This window comes from Papio anubis, chromosome 13 (genome assembly GCF_008728515.1).
Source record: "Papio anubis isolate 15944 chromosome 13, Panubis1.0, whole genome shotgun sequence".
Taxonomy (NCBI): Eukaryota; Metazoa; Chordata; class Mammalia; order Primates; family Cercopithecidae; genus Papio; species Papio anubis.
In genome coordinates, this window is record NC_044988.1 from 92,969,583 (window position 1) to 92,987,110 (window position 17,528).

The following is a 17,528-nucleotide window of genomic DNA, read 5'->3' on the forward strand; positions in this document are numbered from 1 at the left end:
TTCAATTTGGTTCAATTTTCCACAGATATCCAGCTAGTAATGGCTCAGAAGCTCTGGCCATAAGCCATTATTCTATTGGCACAGTAATAGAAAAGATGAGGGAAACTCATGCCTACAAGGTTTTCATGATTGGTGACAGAAGAAGGGATGAACGGACAATATGGAGAAAAAAAGAATCCTCCCCACAATCTGGCAGCAATTCCCCATAGCCTATGTGAGTCCAAGACAGGGTGTAGCCTGAGTTTCAAATTTTTAATCACACTACTTATCCACTACTAAGAATCCATCTTTGTGTTTCTCCTGCCTACCCGCCACTCCTGGTCCCATTCAATCCTCCCTCCCCATTACACATCAAGCACATTCATTTTGAGTCAGAGGCTTTAGAACTATTGTCTTTATTTTATTTTGCATAGAAAGATCCTATCATTTGCTGTCTAAACTGGGATACATTTGGATGTGAAAGACCTCATCTTACACCAGGGCAACAGGCACACGATGGGACCTGTGGTCACTGCATATAAAGGATCAATTCTATTACTGGTCAACCTCTGAGCATGCTGCACATGGCTGTGCAGGTAGGCAGGTAGGCACTCCTCAGATGCCAACCACCTAAGCTAGGGCTGAAATCTGCCAACCCACATGCCTGCTGAGTGGCACCAGTCGGGGAAAGGGGGCAGATGCCTTTTCCTAATTCACCCCAGAACACGGTGTAGGCTAGCAATGGAGGCAGACATCCAATGGCTGCTCAAGCTCCAGTTTCCAATGCCCTGGAAATGGACAAGTAGCATATACTAGAAGCTTCCTAGCTCTTGCTCTGTGCTTCACTCACCTTATTTCATTTAATTCTTACCAACCCCTGTAAAGTGGATGTTATTGCCCTCAATGTTCGAAACTTGAGGAAGATGAAGTTCAGCGCGCTGAGGTAAGAGGCAGAAGAAACCACAGGCCCGGCTGCCTCCCCAGGCCATGCTCTCTGCACTGCACCATCCACCTCCTCATCGTCAGACACCCACAGGGAGACTGACCTCCACATAGCCCTTGTCACTCTGAGCCCCAGCACCTCTCTGCCTCCCCTGTTGGGGTGTGGGCTCCTTCAGGGGCTCATCTGTGGCTCACCACTGCAAAATAACCAGCCCCTGACAACATGACTGACACCTGGTAAGTGCACATTAATATGGTTGACATTCACTCTCTTAAATCCCAGCCTCTAGGGCAGAACATGGTACCTAAGTAAACATTTCAAGATTCTTCCCAGCAGGAGGGTGGAGCCACGCTGGTCACAAGCCTCGTAGGGTTGAAAAAACACTCCCAGGCAGCAGAATCCTGGAACCTTTTCACTTAACACCATCAGAGCCTCCAACTCCTGCTATCCACTAACTTCTCCAGGCCTCTGAGGCTCGTCCACAAACCTATCCATCAATTTCTAAGTGCTTACTATGTGCTAAGAACCACAGAAGAGGGACACAATTGCTGATGTAGGAGTTTATTCTTTCCTCCAAACCCCAACACCCATTATTACCTGCTGCCTTATTTATAGGGTAAAAAGATATCAGCGAATGGAGAACTTTGATCATATTAGGTTGGTACAAAAGTAATTGCAGTTTTTACCAAAGTAACGGCAGAGAGTAATTACTTTTGCACCAACCTAATGATACGAAAAACAAGTTCGTATTTTACAGCGCTTTTGTTATTTGAAGCATAATCTCCATTTTACACAGAAGAACGCTGAGATTCACAGGGGATTGTCCAGGACTCCCTAGCTGCCTCACTCTGCAACCCAACAGGTCAAATGCCCAGCAGTGTGCTAGCAGGAAGGTACCAAAATAGCATCAACAGCCCTCCTTTTCACTGATGTCATACCTCAGGCTCACAGAGCACTGCCACACAGATGCTTTCATTCCATCCATGGGGCTGGAGGTGAGATATCATTATCCCCATTTCATAGATGAGTAACTGAGGCTCCAAGAAGTAGCTTGCCCAAGGTGATGTGTCTACTAATTGGCTTTGTCTGTAAAATTAAAATGCTAACTGTGGCCACCCTACTTCTCTCACTTCCCCCAGGGCTGCTGTGATGAGAGCAAACACACCCATAATGCTGGCCACAAAGTAGGATGTAATAAATAGTGGCTATTATTACTACTTTTATAATATACACAATAGCCACAGTCAGTCTGGAAGGCTGTAGTTGCAATGGCCTGAGGGCAAAAATCCTTGGGGCCCCTTCTTGCTTGGTCTCTCACTTCAAAGGCTGCCTACAGTCACAGGAAACAGAATCAGAGAAGGACTCATAACATCCTGAAGGACGCGCCCGCCTCCAGGACAGAGCAGAGGGCTGTGCACCCCAGAATCAACTACTTTGCCTCCTCTGACCTTCCAAACAGCCCCAAACAGAAGGCAGCAGGAGATGATGGCCATTGGAGAGAAGCCTCCAGGGCTGAAAGGCCCCGTGAATGGGATGTTGATTCTGGATCAGAATCAGGCCTTGTTTCTGCTTTCCCACTGGGCCCCAGCAGCACAGACCAGCCCTTGTAGGCTCTCCACCGCTGGGCTGGAATAGGCTTTTGATTTCTTCCCACTCCTGGCTGGAGGACTTGCCGGTTAAGCTGTGTGGAGTGTTTACTTTTTCAACAATGGCAGTAGGCTGAAGAATAGGAAAAAACCTGGCCCCTTTTTCTAACTTAGCAGGCCAGGGTCCCCTTAGTAACCAAAATGCCCCAAGCACCAGGCTCCAGGCAGGAGCTGGGGCGGCAGAGTTTCCTCTTGAAGGACAATGCTGCCCTCCTGGTGGCAAGGCGTCTTCCAAAAGGGCTGGCGTGGACTCAAGGGCCTTCCTGAAGCTCACTGTTCCCAAGGAAAGAATTGGAGCCCAGCTCGCCGGACAGTGCCCAGTCCCCCAAAGGATCAAGGCAACCAGGGGAATGAAGAAAGGCAAGAAACCCTCAAACTCGGGGTGGGGATGGGAAGCGCGCATGAGGAAGGAAGCCAGACCATCGCCAGGTGCCAGAGCCTCTCATCTTAACCACGCCGTCAGTCAGGGACACTAGCATCTCCACATGGGAACCAAGTGGGGGTGCAGAGAGGTCAAACAGGCTGCCCAAAGTCAGAGCTAGGGAGCGGCAGTCAACTTTTGAACGCAGTCTGACCCCAAAGCTGACTTTCTTCTGAAGATAGCCCTAATCCGATCACTCAGACATCAGAATGAGTATCTATCTGTTCAGGACACAGTTATATTAACACGCTCAGGGTCTGCTTTGTCTTACATAAAATACTACTTTCCTTTTTATCATAAAAGATAGGATGGGTGCGGTGGCTCACGCCCATAATCTCAGCACTTTGGGAGGCCGAGACGGGCAGATCATGAAGTCAGGAGATCGAGACCATCCTGGCTAACACGGTGAAACCCCATCTCTACTAAAAATACAAAAAAATTAGTCGGGCGTATTGGGGGGCACCTGTAGTCCCAGCTACTCAGGAGGCTGAGGCAGGAGAATGGCATGAAACGGGAGGCGGAGCTTGCAGTGAGCCAAGATCGCTCCACTGCACTCCATCCTGGGTGACCAAGTGAGGCTCCATCTCAAAAAAAAAAAAAAAAAAAATTATAGATGCCTACTATTAAAAAAATGGGAAAGGCCGGGTATGGTGTCTCATGCTTGCAATCTCAGCACTTTGGGAGGCTGAGGCAGGTGGATTACCTGAGGTCTGGAGTTCAAGACCAGCCTGGCCAACATGGCAAAACCCTGTCTCTACTAAAAATACAAAAAATTACCCAGGTGTGGTGGTGGGTGTATGTAATCCCAGTTACTTGGGAGGCTGAGGCAGGAGAATCGCTTGGACCTGGGAGGCGGAGGTTGCAGTGAGCTGAGATGGTGCCACTGCACTCCAGCCTGGGTGACAAGAGTGAAACTCTCTGTCTAAAAAAAAAAAGGGGGGAAAGACAGAAAAGTTTAAAGAAGAAAATTACAGTTACCCCAGTCCCTCCATTGGAGACAACGTTTTGGTCCATTTCCTTCCATATTCTCCCTTTCCTATGTGTTAAAGCAAAGTTGAAATATTTCCTTTTTTTTTTTTTTTTTTAAGATGGAGTCTCACTCTGTTGCCAGGCTGGAGTGTAGTGGCATGATCTTGGCTCACTGCAACCTCTGCCTCCTGGGTTCAAGCTATTCTCATGCCTCTGCCTCCCGAGTAGCTGGGATTACAGGCATGCGCCACCACACCCAGCTAATTTTTGTATTTTCACTAGAGACGGGGTTTCACCATGTTGGCCAAAATGGTCTCCATCTCCTGACCTCGTGATCCACCCATCTCGGCCTCCCAAAGTGCTGGGATGGCAGGTGTGAGCCACTGTGTTTGGCCAGTTGAAATAATTCTTAACACTTCTGATTTTCTCCCTGATTCTGATATAAGCAGTGATCCACTTCATTAAGAACTTTGTGTAGATCATTACTAATTGTGACAGCGTATCCTACTACATGGAAACAAACTCAACTAAGCCCCTTTTGTGGGATGTTATTTCCACTTTTGAAGAAATTACTGTATATAATATTGTCATGAAATCTGTAGGCATAAAGCTTTGTGCTTTAGGATGCATTCCTAGAAGTGGAATTTAGTTTCCACTTCTTAAAAAGTGTCCCTCTCAAATTCGACTTTGAGAGAGATATCTTTACTTCCAATTATTTTAAAGTCATTTTATCCACAGCTTGTGTTTCCTACTATAAGTGAAGAAAAATCAGCAAAGACACGAGCAGATGTCAAAATAGTCCTCCAAAAACCCTACCCAATTAAAACACTTACTAGTACCGCGGCACACCGAGACAGCTCTCCGGTAGCTTGTCCCACCAACACATTCCCTCTCTTTTTAGTTACAGCATATGCCAAAGCTCCTGCCAGCTGCAAACCCTTCCCCCCACCAGACTCTATAGGCTTTTTCTCAGAATGAAAAAAAAAAAAAAACAAAAAAACTGACATGCACACTGGCTTTCCAAATGGCATTTCTTACATAGAGAAACGCACACAAAAAATGGCACTTTCCCATATATATTGTTAATGAAGAATGTCTTCTTCTTTCTGCTTTGTCACAGACAGTCTGAACTTGACCCCTGCCTTTCAGGCCAGGAAAGGAAAAACCCGTAGTATGGGGGGTGGTCAGGGGCAGCTGAGAGGACACCAGCTCTAGTATTTCACCTCTGGCTTGTCCCTGACCAGGGGCTTACTGTAGGCAACTGACTTGACTGCATAAATCCTCCAGGTTTTCATCTGTAGAATGGAGATCATACCACCACCTATCTCACAGAGTCGTGTGAGGCTTTGATAGGCTAATGTATGTAAAAGATTCAGCATAATTCCCAGAATGGCCCTAACAGGTGCTCATCAGTTCTCTTGCTTGCCTGTCCCCTCTCCTCCAATGGTTCCTAGACCTCAGCCATCCTGGCTGGAGAGACTGAGGCAGCGGCAAGCCTCCCATGACCTGTGCTCCCCTACGGTTTATCTGCACAATTAGAATAACGTGTTGATGGTGAGTTACTTAGGTAGGTATCTGATTCCTTCCCTAGTCTACCGGGTTTTGGGGGTTGAGAATCAGATTTCTCTACTCTCAACTCCTACCCCAATATTTGCCCAAGAGCAGACAATTCATGAATGAATGAATGAATGAATGAATGAGAGGCGAGGCAGCAGAGCCTAGAGGTGAAGAACATAGATCCAAAGCCAATCTGGGTTCTAATTAATCTCTACCATCCACCAGCTGTGCCAACTTGGGCATGTCACTTAATCTTTCTGTGCCTCAGTTGTCTCCTTGATAAACAGGGGATAACAGTACCTACCTCACAGACTTGTGAGGATTCAGTGGGTTAATATTTTAAAGTACTTGGAGTAGTGCCTGGCACATGGGAAGTGCAAGATAAGTGTCTGTTAAATAAAAACACTTTTTTTGTGTTTGTTAAATAAAAACAAATGATCTTTGAGGGTGATGAAAGTATTCTATATCTTTATTGTGGTGGTTTCATGATCATATAAAACTGTCAAAATGCGTTGAACCATATACTTTAAATGGATGGGTTGTGATAAATATACCCCAATGAAGGTATTCATTGAACCATATACTTTAAATGGATGAGTTGTGATAAATTATACCTTAATGAAGTTGATAAACACATTAGCACTCTCTCCAGAACACAGAATAAAACCACAGCCAACCATACAAGGTAAGAGTGTGTGAACAATGGTGAATGAATGCCATGCTACAAGGCGACTCTCCCCAGGGCCACCCCTCAGTGTACATTCCGATCTGTGGCTGTGTTTGGCTCCCTGTCCCCTTCCTTTTTCGTCTAGTCCAGGATTTTTAACTTTTTCAAGTCATGCCCTCTTAGGATAAACATAAAAAACCGATGTCTCTAGAGATTCTGATAGATTTCCCTATACAAAGGAGGGGGTCTGTTTAATAAACACTCTCTCTTTGGTTTCTTTCCTGTAGCCAAGATGGCGTTGAGCCTTACTTTCTAGAGTTGGTTGTATGAAAACAATGGGATTTCCTCCCTAAAATATAAAATAATATCAGCTACACTAATTAAAACCACACCAGCTGCCCACACAGATTGGGGTGGGGGAGTGCCCTACCTGTCCAGGGAGGGAATTGGGCAGCTAGTGAGAAAAAGGTAGTACTTAGAAGCAAGCCACAAGATGAAGGGCAATGCTATGCACTGGCAATGTCACCCAGGGGATCCGAAGAATGGCCAGGAGCATGCAGCACTCAGCCGGCTTGGGAGTGCAGGGTTGGACATTGAGGAGCAGGGGCTCAGTTCTGCCTCTGCTCCTCCAACAGCTGTGCAGCAAAACAGGACACCCTTTCTAGGATGGAGGTTGTGTGGTTCAGGGAGGTGACACACATAGAGTAAACAGGCCAGCACTGGGTGAATCTTTTCTGCTGTCCTTAGACCAGGACCATCGCCAGGGCAGAGCTGTGTCTTATTTGTCTCCAGTGCCCAGCACAGTGCCTGACACAAGGCAAGTGCTCATTAACTGGGGAATGAGAAATGACTGTGGCTAGATCCACTCTACTGGGAGGCCTGCCTGGCAGCAGATGTCAACGTAAGCCCGAATGGACAATGTCAGCTCAACAAAAGCAAATCAGAGTCTGCTCAAGGAAGTGCAATGGGAATAATAATAATGATGGCAATGATAACAATCATGTAAAATTAGCATGATTAATTAGTGTAGAATTAATTCACAGTGGACACAGAAAGCCAGATAGGAGTTAACACAGCGATTAAGACTGTGGGTCTGGAACAAGACAGCCAGATTCAAGTCTTGCTTCTGTACTGTGTAAACGTCAGCAAATTCTTCACTTCTGAGCCTCAGTTTTCTTATCAATAAAATGGGGATAATACTGCACAGCTGTGTTGCCAGGATTTAGTGAGATAAGAGGTATGAAAAATTTAACACAATGTCTGATTGCAATAAGTGATCAATAAATGTGGGGCTATTAAAGGCAAGTTTCTATCCTTGCAATTTGCAAGTTGTGTCAATAAAATGGATTAGAGTTCTAAGACTAAGGATTTAAACAGCTGATTTTCAGAACAAAGGAAAATGTGAGTAAGTCTCTACTATTATACTCTTGTGCTATTAAACATTAAACTGCCACCAAGCGATTGTTCTTTTCTTGGCTACGTCTCATATAAAAGTGCATTCTCTGGAGCCAGACTACCTGAGTCTGATTCCTAACTCTGCCAATGAAAACTGCGCTACCTTGGGCAAATTACTTAGACTTCCTGTGCCTCAGTTTCCCTAGCTGTATAACGAGATGAAAACAGCACTGACATCCAGGACAGTGGTCATCCTTGGGCTGGGGGGAAACTGACTAGAACAGGGTACAAGAGGAATTTCTAGGGGACTGGTAATATTTTGTTTCAATATCCGGGTGGTGGTTACATGTATATGCCCACCTTGTAAAAACTCAACTAGCTGTACATTTAGTGGGTTTCTGTGTTGGTTTGGTTATTTTTTTATTTTTTATCTTTTTTGAGAGATGAGGTCTCGCTGTGTTGCCCAGGCTGGACTTGGACTCCTGGGCTCAAGTGATCCTCCTGCCTCAGCCTCCTGAGCAGCTGGCACTACAGGTGCATGCCACTGTGCCCCACTTTGCCTGGCTTTAACTGTACATTTAGGATGGGTGCATCTTTTCCTCACACTTCAAGAAAATGTTTACCAAAAAAAAAAACCAAAAAACAAAACAAACAAACAAAAAAAAACAATGGACTTCACCAGATTGTTTTGGAATTAAATGAGTTAATATATGTGTAATACCTAGGATAGTGTCTGGTATATCAGAAGCACTATATATGAGTTATTATAATAAAAAATCAAGATAGCAATAATTCTATAATAAAAGTGACTCAATTGAGACTCTATTTTACTGTTAGAAAATGTGTTTGTGAAGGCAGACAGCTCCAGGACACACACTGCTTCTCAGTCTGCACTGGCTCCCTCCAGGGAAGGGCAAAGCCGCAACACTGTTGGGGTCCTTCTGAGACGCCTTTGCAGTCCTGAGGAGGAGCATGAGTCAGGTAGATTGGGCTTGGGATTTTATCTTCCTCAATTCCTAGTTACAGGACCCAGGATAAATGATTTAATCCTAGCTGAACCTCAATTTCTTTATCCATAAAATGGGTCTATAACCACTTGTTACATAGGGTTGTGAGAGGATTAAGTAAAAAGTTCCCTTCTGGGGTGACGCCCAAAGCCGGTAAGCATCATCCACTCTCTTATGGCCAAGCCAGTGCCCAAGGCAGCACCTCTGAAACCAGTAATGGGACTCTAAGCAAAGGAGAAGGGCCTAGGCTGGCTTCCTGCAAAGACACTTTGCTCTGAGAGGGCACAGCATCCTCACATGTGTATTATCACGCCCACAACGTGCTATGCATTTGTTTAAACTAAGTCTGGTATAAGTTGATCCCTCTCTGAGAGGGGCATACTTGATGTGACTCCTGACATACTATATGTCCCCTGTAAGTATGACTTCTTGGGAGGTTTTCCGTTTTTTTTTGTTGTTGTTGTTGTTTTTTAAGGGAGAGAATATGGCTAAAATTAAACCAAAAATTACATCTTAGTAGCTCATTAATCAAAACTTTATTCTAAATGACTGTCTCTGGGTTCCAAGCAGCTGCCTTGATATGGTGTGGCTCTGTGTTCTCACCCAGATCTCATGCCTTGTTGTAATACCCAGTGTCGGAGGAGGGGCCTGGGGGGAGATGACTGGATCATGGGGGCTGATTTCCCCCTTGCTGTTCTTGTGATGGTGAGTGAGTTCTCGCAAGATCTGGTTGTTTGATAGTGTGTAGCATTCCCGTCTCTCTCTCTCTTCCTCCTCCTGGCTATGTGGGATGTGGCAGCTTCCCCATCGCCTTCCACCATGATTGTAAGTTTCCTGAGGCCTCCCAGGCCATGCTTCCTGTACAGCCTGCAGAACTCTGAGCCAATTAAACCTCTTTATAAATTGCCCAGTCTCAGGTAGTTCTTTCTAGCCGTGTGAGAATGGACTAATACATGCCTTTCTTCTCCAACTGCACTCCTATGGCTACATATCAGTCCAAGCCACGGCCAATGTTACAGAGGCCTGTGTGTATCAGGAACTGTATGACATGCTCTGCATCCATCATCTTACTGACACACGTAACAACAAAATTACAGTCACTAGCTGCTGTGTTCCTCCCACAGCCCAACTCTTTACATGTATCATTTAATGTAATCCCCATGAAGTCCCTGTGGAGAGAGAGGGATACTGAGGGTCAGAGAGGTAAAATAACTGGTCCGAAGTCACACGGCTAAGAAACACTTCTAGGCATTCAGATGAACAGCAATACCTTTGTTCCACTCAAGGCATGGCATTATTTGCTCTGACACATTGTTTCAATCAACAAACATACTGAGCAACTAATATAACAGACCTTTGTTAGGCATACCAGATGAATCAAGCCCTGAAGTATTTTGACGCCTGGCTCAGACACCACTAAAATTCCCAGGGAGGGGAGAGTTTCCCACAGAATCACACCTATTTGATGGATGAGGAAAGAAGGCTAAAGATTAAATAATTTGCCCGTGTTCTGACAACTGGATGCATCAGAGAAAGGATTTGAATCTGGGTTCCATGAGCCAGTGTTCTTTCCACTACACAGCATGCACAAAATGTGCCCAAATGCATGCGCATATATATGAGTACATAACAAAGAACAGCATGGGAAGCTGGTGGCCTCCTAGGAGGAAAGGAAAGAGAAATAAGAGGGAAAGTGGATAGGACAGGAAAGGAAAGGCAAACATTCAGGTATTCTAAACTCTTTATTCCCTCCTGAAATCTCAGATACACACAGAGGGAAGAGTGACATTTTCCTTCCCTTCCACAGGCCCCAAAGGTCATCGAGCTGCCAAGCAGTTGATGAACGTAGTGGCTTTTCTTTGGAGCCAAGAGTCACTGATTTGCTCCTTCCTGCTCCACAAAATTAAAAATCTAAGCCTGACAGTTCAGAGGAGCCCTGAAAACACCGCTGGAATTTCCCAGTGTGCTTTAAACAGAAACAGAAGCTTGGCAGAGGAGGGAAGTGGTGTAAGCACCTCCCAGGTCAGGCCAAATCCACCCCTCACAAGGTAATAGGCACTGACTCTCATTAACAAGTCCAGGGATTCTCAAGCCAGGTCAGCAAAGGGGCTTTTTCTCCAATGGCCCCTTTCCTGGCCATCGATCCACTGGGTGTTCATTCACTCACTCATTTGGTGCGTCACGTATGGAGCCGTCATTCATGTCAACTTTACGCTAGGTCTTAGGGACACAGAGACGATTAAACCATGATCTCTGAACTCAAGGGGCTCCCTGCCTCTCCTCGTGGATGGGCTGTGGGTAGATCTGAGAAAGGGCACAGTAGTATGCAGCAGAAGAGACTTCTCTCCAGTGGACCATCCCCCACTCACCCACCAGCCCCATTCTCTCCCCTCTGTGGTCCTGGGCCCAGGCTGGGGTCCTGGCCTTTTCACTTACAAGCTAGGCAGCTTCAGGCAAGGCACTCAGCCTTCTCTAGCACCAGTTTTCCTTGCTATGAGCCGGGATCATGCTCTTTACCTTTAGGGTTGTTGAAAAGATTGGGGGAGACACTGGGAACACGTCTTTCATACAGAGTCCACCATCGAGCAGATGCTCGGTCAGTGCCAGCTGGTCCACCTCTGGGAGCTGGGCTCTGCCAGTTCTCCTAGCAGACCACTCCAGAAATCCACCCCAACATAGAACCTCCATCCAGCCTGGCCTCTGCTCCGCCATCTAGAATGGAGGGGTGAGCCCACTCACACTCTGATCTGCTGGTGTTTTGTCTCAAACTGGAGCAGGCTTCCCACTGCTGCAGACTCAGTTTCCTCATGTGTAAAAAGAGGACAAGAAAGTGTCAACACCTTTCCCCACAGCTGCAAAGCACAAATATGCGATGAGATGGCAGAGCATTCCATAAGATGAGAAGCATGGCCCAGACATAGCTCGCCACGTTACCGCCACCCACCAGATCCTGCTCTTCTAGAAAACCCTCCTGAGTACTCCTATCCCCGCCTCAAGTTGTCATCTCTAAACCCCATGCCAAGCAGAGTGGACAACAGATTCTTTGACCCACAGTTAAAACTTGTTTAGTGAAGTTTCCTGTGCGCTATCACCTCCCCCTTAAAATAACTGCTTTAATCTTACGCTATTCACACACACTGTGGTAATGCCTACCACTGGTACCTGTGAAGCACTGCTGAGTTTTTAAAAATACTGTATTTTATATTTACCTGTATTTTAGAATATATTATTTTAAAACTTCCTCAAAGCAACCTCTTGAAATGAGCTTTATTATTCACATTTTACAGAAGAACAACCTGAAGCTCCAAGAGGTATAGTAACTTGCCCCAGATCCTAGAGTATCAGAGTTAAGATTTGAGCTTGGGACTGCCTGACCCCAAAGCCTGGTGCCTTTCTCCTCGCTGTGCAGCCTACTCCACCTTCCAGGCACAGAGCTGGTGCTGAGCAAATACTGAGGACAGTGGCCACCTCCACACGTCTCTTGTGACCTCCCTGCACAGACTTACCAAAGTGCTGAAACACAGTGGCAAACAAGCCCTAAAAGTAGGGCCAGCGTAATAGTTTTGTTTTGTACACACTAAACTGTTTCACGCAATGAAATAACTGTGTTTGAATCCTGCTTCTTCTAATTATTAGCTGTGTGACTTTGGACAAGTTACTTAACCTCTCTGTGCCTATATTTCATCATCTGTAAAATAGGGGCCCCACTACCAGAGCACAGATGCATTATGAAAATTAAATAATAAGCATAAAGTGTCTGGCAGTAGTTCAAAATAGCATCCATCCACATTGAAACAATAGAACTTGAATTTAAGAGTTTCACTGGGAGTGTAAGCGGATGTTGATTGCCTAGTCCCCAAATGGTTTGGGGTCACCCTGCCATAAAATAGGACCTCATTCCTCCCATACAACCACCACTTGCCATCATTCATTCATCACTAAGCACCGCAAAGCCCGACTCCCATCTCCACCTGCCTTTTATTTGAAATGTCAATTTTTAAAGAGTGGAGAGGTTGGAAACCCAATTTAACAAGCACGCTGAAACATTGTTTATTGCCCCCATAAACATGGCTTAGTGAGAATTACGGACTTAATCAGAGTGAACTTATCTTGCGGTGAAAAGGAACACTTTAAATTTCAGAAATGGCACCTTCACTGTGAAAATCTCTTAACTTTTCAAACAAACTACAGGGGGTCTTAAACATATGGGCAGTAAAGGGGCAGCCATTACTTTGATTTGTCCTACCCAAGAGCCAAGGAGCCCCTCACAGTCCTTAACAACTTTAAGATCTAGGAAAAATATTTGGAAAATCATATTCAGGAGACATGTCTCTAAAAGCACCCAAAAGGTCTGCGGAGTGAGAAGTGAGACCTATATGGCTGCTCTTGGGACTGCTGAAAAGGATGGGCCCTGCGGTCATTAGAACAGGGGCTATTTAATAAGCAGCAGCAGTGAGAAAGTGCACCCCTCCTCCTAAGATTAAACATTTAGCAATAGGTAATATTTTGCTGACCTGCTTTTCAGAAGAGAGGTGCTACACAATCTAAAAGGCTGCTAAATTGTTTGTGTGGGTCTTCTTTACTTATAAACCCCCCACCCTCCTGCCGAGGATGAGGTCCTGTGAACCCCAACTTCCCAATCTGAGGCGTCATTAATGCTGCTCTGATCATTCCAGGGAAGGTTTTCATAAAGACGCCACCATCTTGCAGAGAACGTATCAGCCTGGCTGCCAGAGGCAGGAAAGGCAATAGATATAAAATTTTATTATTTCAATGCCCCAGTAGCAGCCAGGAGGACTTAATGAAATCGCTAAGATTTACAATCTGAAATAGTTATTGCACAGACAGATACGGTTAAGGGAGCTGAGCCCTCTGACCTTTCAACCCTTTGATCTTCACTCGGCAGGTGGCCTGGAGCCCCCTCCTGGGCATCTTCCCTCTCTTCCGACATGGCCAAACCTTGATGTGCAATAAGCCTGACCCTACACAGGTGACTCTCCCAGTGCTTATCACCAGCAGCTGCTGCTAATGGCACGACCAAAATCACTCTGAGGCAGGGAAGGGGAATATGCTGTGCAGTGTCCAAATGGTGCTGAAACAAGGCTCAATAACTCAGCCCAAAGTCCAGTTGTGCAGCAGTGCATAATGATGTCATTACCCAAAACTGTCCTTAGAAAATGGAACTCTGATCTCCCCTGATTTATACTTTGAGTTGGGGGGGGAAATCACCTTTTAAAACTCAATCACAAATCTCAAAAAATAAAATAAAATAAAATAAAATAAAATAAAATAAAATAAAATAAAATCAACCCCAAAAGTCCCAAATGCATCTCTCAGAACTTCCCCAAAACCATGTGCAGCAAATTTATACCAGCGAAAATCTAAACAATTTTTGGAAACCTAAAATTGACTGTTTTCAGTTCCATGAAATTTCATTTAAAAAACCCCATATGCCAAAATGTCCAAATTCTCTTATTTTTAAAAATTGGGATGACATCCAAAAATCATAGCTATCTTTTTCTTTCTTTCTTTTTTTTTCCCCCTTCTTCTAAAGCTAGGGATGGGTAGTGTGCATATGTACTTATCAAGCTTCATAATTTAACCCATTCGGCCAGTACAAAATATTTGCAGTTCAATGCTGAAGAGGGAGGATATAAACGTATTACCACTGGATCTTTGGAAACAATTGACTCCTAGGCACCAAGGTTTAACAGACATTATATTTGGCTCAGGAAGTGTCCAGGAGTATAGGCATAGCTCCAGTCTGCACCTTTTAGCTTTTGTCAATATTTGGGTTTATGGAGGGAAGGATTTTAGGCAAGACACATAAACCACTCTCAGGGATGTTGATAACTTCCAACCACAAAACAAAACTTCAGTGCCACTGTTCATCATACTTCAGAAAAGCCCCCAGCCAATGCCTTTGTTTCTAAACAAACATAGAACGGTGGTCCCAAGCTCTACCTGCAAAGGCCTGAACATAGATCATAAATGTCTGAATCCAACAGCCAAAGAAAAAAACTACTTCTTTTGTAGCCTAAACAGCATATATCTTAAGTATCCAACTTCAAGTTCCTCTTGAAATCAGCTGAGAATCAAACAATATGTAAAGAGAGATCTATAGACTCCATTTTTAATCACACTTTTCTCTCTGGATGTTTAACTTTAGTAAACAGAGTAGTGTGTGGAGAAATTAGTTTAGCAGAAATTAGGCATGCTTACTACATCACAGTTTGACCACTTTGTACAAGTGATTGTTGAGCTATCTTCTTGAGATGCCTATTGGAAATATTTTATTAATAATAATAGCTAGCAGTGGATGATGGTCTAGTAACATTCATGGCACTTCGGTCATATTATTTCTAGTTGCCATCACTTTATGGCAGGTGTCCTCATTTTGCTGACGGGGATGTTAAGGCACACACCCACAGCAGCTCAGCAACTTGCCCAAATTACAGAGATAAATGGCGAAGCTGGGATTCAAACTCGGGTTCACTGACTGCTCAAAAAGCCCATGGGCCAGCGACGTTTTCCCCCAACAAAAGAAAAACAAAAACAAACAGAACAACAACATGCATTAATTTGTGCAGAAAATGTCGGATTTCAGCTTGCTTACACGTTGCCCTGGCCCATTTAACGGCCTTCCAAATCAATTATTTTAGGTCATTAAGAGGAAGTTTAATTTGGTTGACAAACACCCCTACTGTGGTGACCTCACATATCAACAACAAATGCCTGATGGTCACAAACCCATACCATGAGTCGGTTGAGCATGGTGTTAAACGAAACCACATGCGCCCAGATTTCAAGTGGGATTTGTCTAGGCCAAGGGTACGGCTCTTCAATCATCACACTGCTGATCTCTGAGCTCCCACAACGGCCCCGCCCCTAATCACTTGCAAGGAGTTTATGAAGTCAACAGTCCCACGTGGCTGGGCTCAGTTAAAAAATAAGTTTAAGCTAATGTCAGTTTAGAAAAAGTCACTCTTTAGAAAAATAAAAACAGAGGAGGAAAAAGGAGGGCAGAGTCAATCTTAGGTAGATGTCTTTTAGTTTCTTTGTAAGGGAAGTATATCAATTCTACACCTATAAAATATTGATAATCACTTCCATTTATTTGGCACCCAACGTGTGTCAGGCACCAATCTGAGTGTTTTCATGTACCTTCTTATTTACTCTTCATTGAAAATGCCTATGAAATGGAGCAACTACCTATTTTACCAGTGAGGAGTCTGGGGCTCAAAGAGGCACCTTCACATACCCATCTGCAAAACAGAGGCACCTCTCTCAAAGTGGTGGCAATGAGAAATTACATGGCTAAAGCGGCATGTACATTAGTAGACCCTCATTCAATGGTCAAGATTATTATGTATAGTTGTTTCCAACAGGAATCTCTTAAGAGGATAGCAAAAGAGCAGTTTTGTGCAAAGTGGTCAAACTGTGTGATGTAGTAACCATACCCTTTTCCTCTGAGAAACAGATTTCTGATTTAAACAAAGGAGTCTGTTTAGGCCGGGTGTGGTGGCACACGCCTGTAGTCCCAGCTACTCGGGACGCTGAGGCAGGAGAATTGCTTGAACCCAGGAGGTGGGGGATGCGGTGAGCTGAGATGGCGCCACTGCACCCCAGCCTGGGCAACAAAGCAAGACTCCATCACAAAAATAAAAATAAATAAATACATAAAAGTGCTTGTTTAAAGTGACCTAGTAGTGGTGAAACTAGAATATGAACTCAGGTCTGTATGACTCCGGTGCCCAAGAACTCTCTGTTACACAGCCCCCCTGCTCGCTGTCCACTGCTCCTTACCTCAATCTGGCAGGAATTTGACTCATTCAAGCTTCTCTTGGTAACAATGTATAAACTTTTAAGTTTTCTCTGAAGTCAGTTTTAACACTGCTAAATGCAAGCTATATATAATGACATAAATGATGATAGGAAAATACGAAAATGAAAGTATCAATGATGGTTTCGCCTCTTCTACTGGGATTCTCATCATTACTGAGTTTTTCTCATCTGTAACAGAGGACTATTCCATCTGACATGAGAATGTTTCATCATGACAAGTTAGACTGAAAATGTACTGACTACAAGAGATACTTAACTCAGCCAGAAGTACTTGTTCCCTTTGAATACATAAATTACTACTAGAGCTTTTAAAATTGTTTTATATTAACTAATTCCACCATTAGGATAAGTGGCATTTGAGATTCATACTCATTTTAAAAGCAAATGCTTACTGTGAAGAGGAGACAGCTTCTGAGGGAAATCCATCTGCTCAATCCAGGGCCTTCCTCGAGGCCTAAGGTGAGCAGAGCCTGCTGTGTTTGCAGTAGGAACCTTCTGGATGGTACGAGACTCATAAGTGATGACTGTACATGAGAACACAGAGCATGCTAAGGAAATTCCAGGGCCAAGCCACTGTTCAATTACCTTTTTCTTTACAAAATACAGCAATCTTCATCCAGGGTTTCACGGATTTAAACTTTGCCTCTTATTTTTATACTAGTAACTAGGAAGATGAATGCTTGGCATAGTATTTTTAAAAAGCCCTTCACATTTGATTTAACTGAATAAACTACATCAGTTAATTCTCACAAGTCTTTGATATAGGTAATATCAATTTAATTTTACAGATAAGAGAGTGGAGACTTGACGAGGCCAAGTAACCAGGTTCCAGTCAAAGTATACTCAGAGCTTGTCTCTGGAGGAATATGGGGCCACCAGCTGCAAGCCCTCCTTTCCCCTCCTCAACACAATCCCCAGTGCCCAGCACTGAGAAGGAAAAGCCCAGGACAGGTGGGGACTCTGCCCAGGACTGGGGTGGCACAGGCATAATCCACATGACCTGATGGGAGGGTACACAGATCAGAGGCTCTGGGGGCTGATAAACCCCTTACAGCTGAAGGCCTGGGTACAAATTACAGTTGTCCCTCAATATCTGAGG

The 17,528-nt window shown here is 44.5% G+C and overlaps 1 protein-coding gene across 13 annotated transcripts in view; it reads right to left on the bottom strand.

The window, feature by feature from the left end:
* Positions 1 to 17,528, bottom strand: part of DENND1A (DENN domain containing 1A) — a 544,832-nt gene that overhangs the window by 201,583 nt on the left and 325,721 nt on the right. The window lies entirely within an intron of this gene.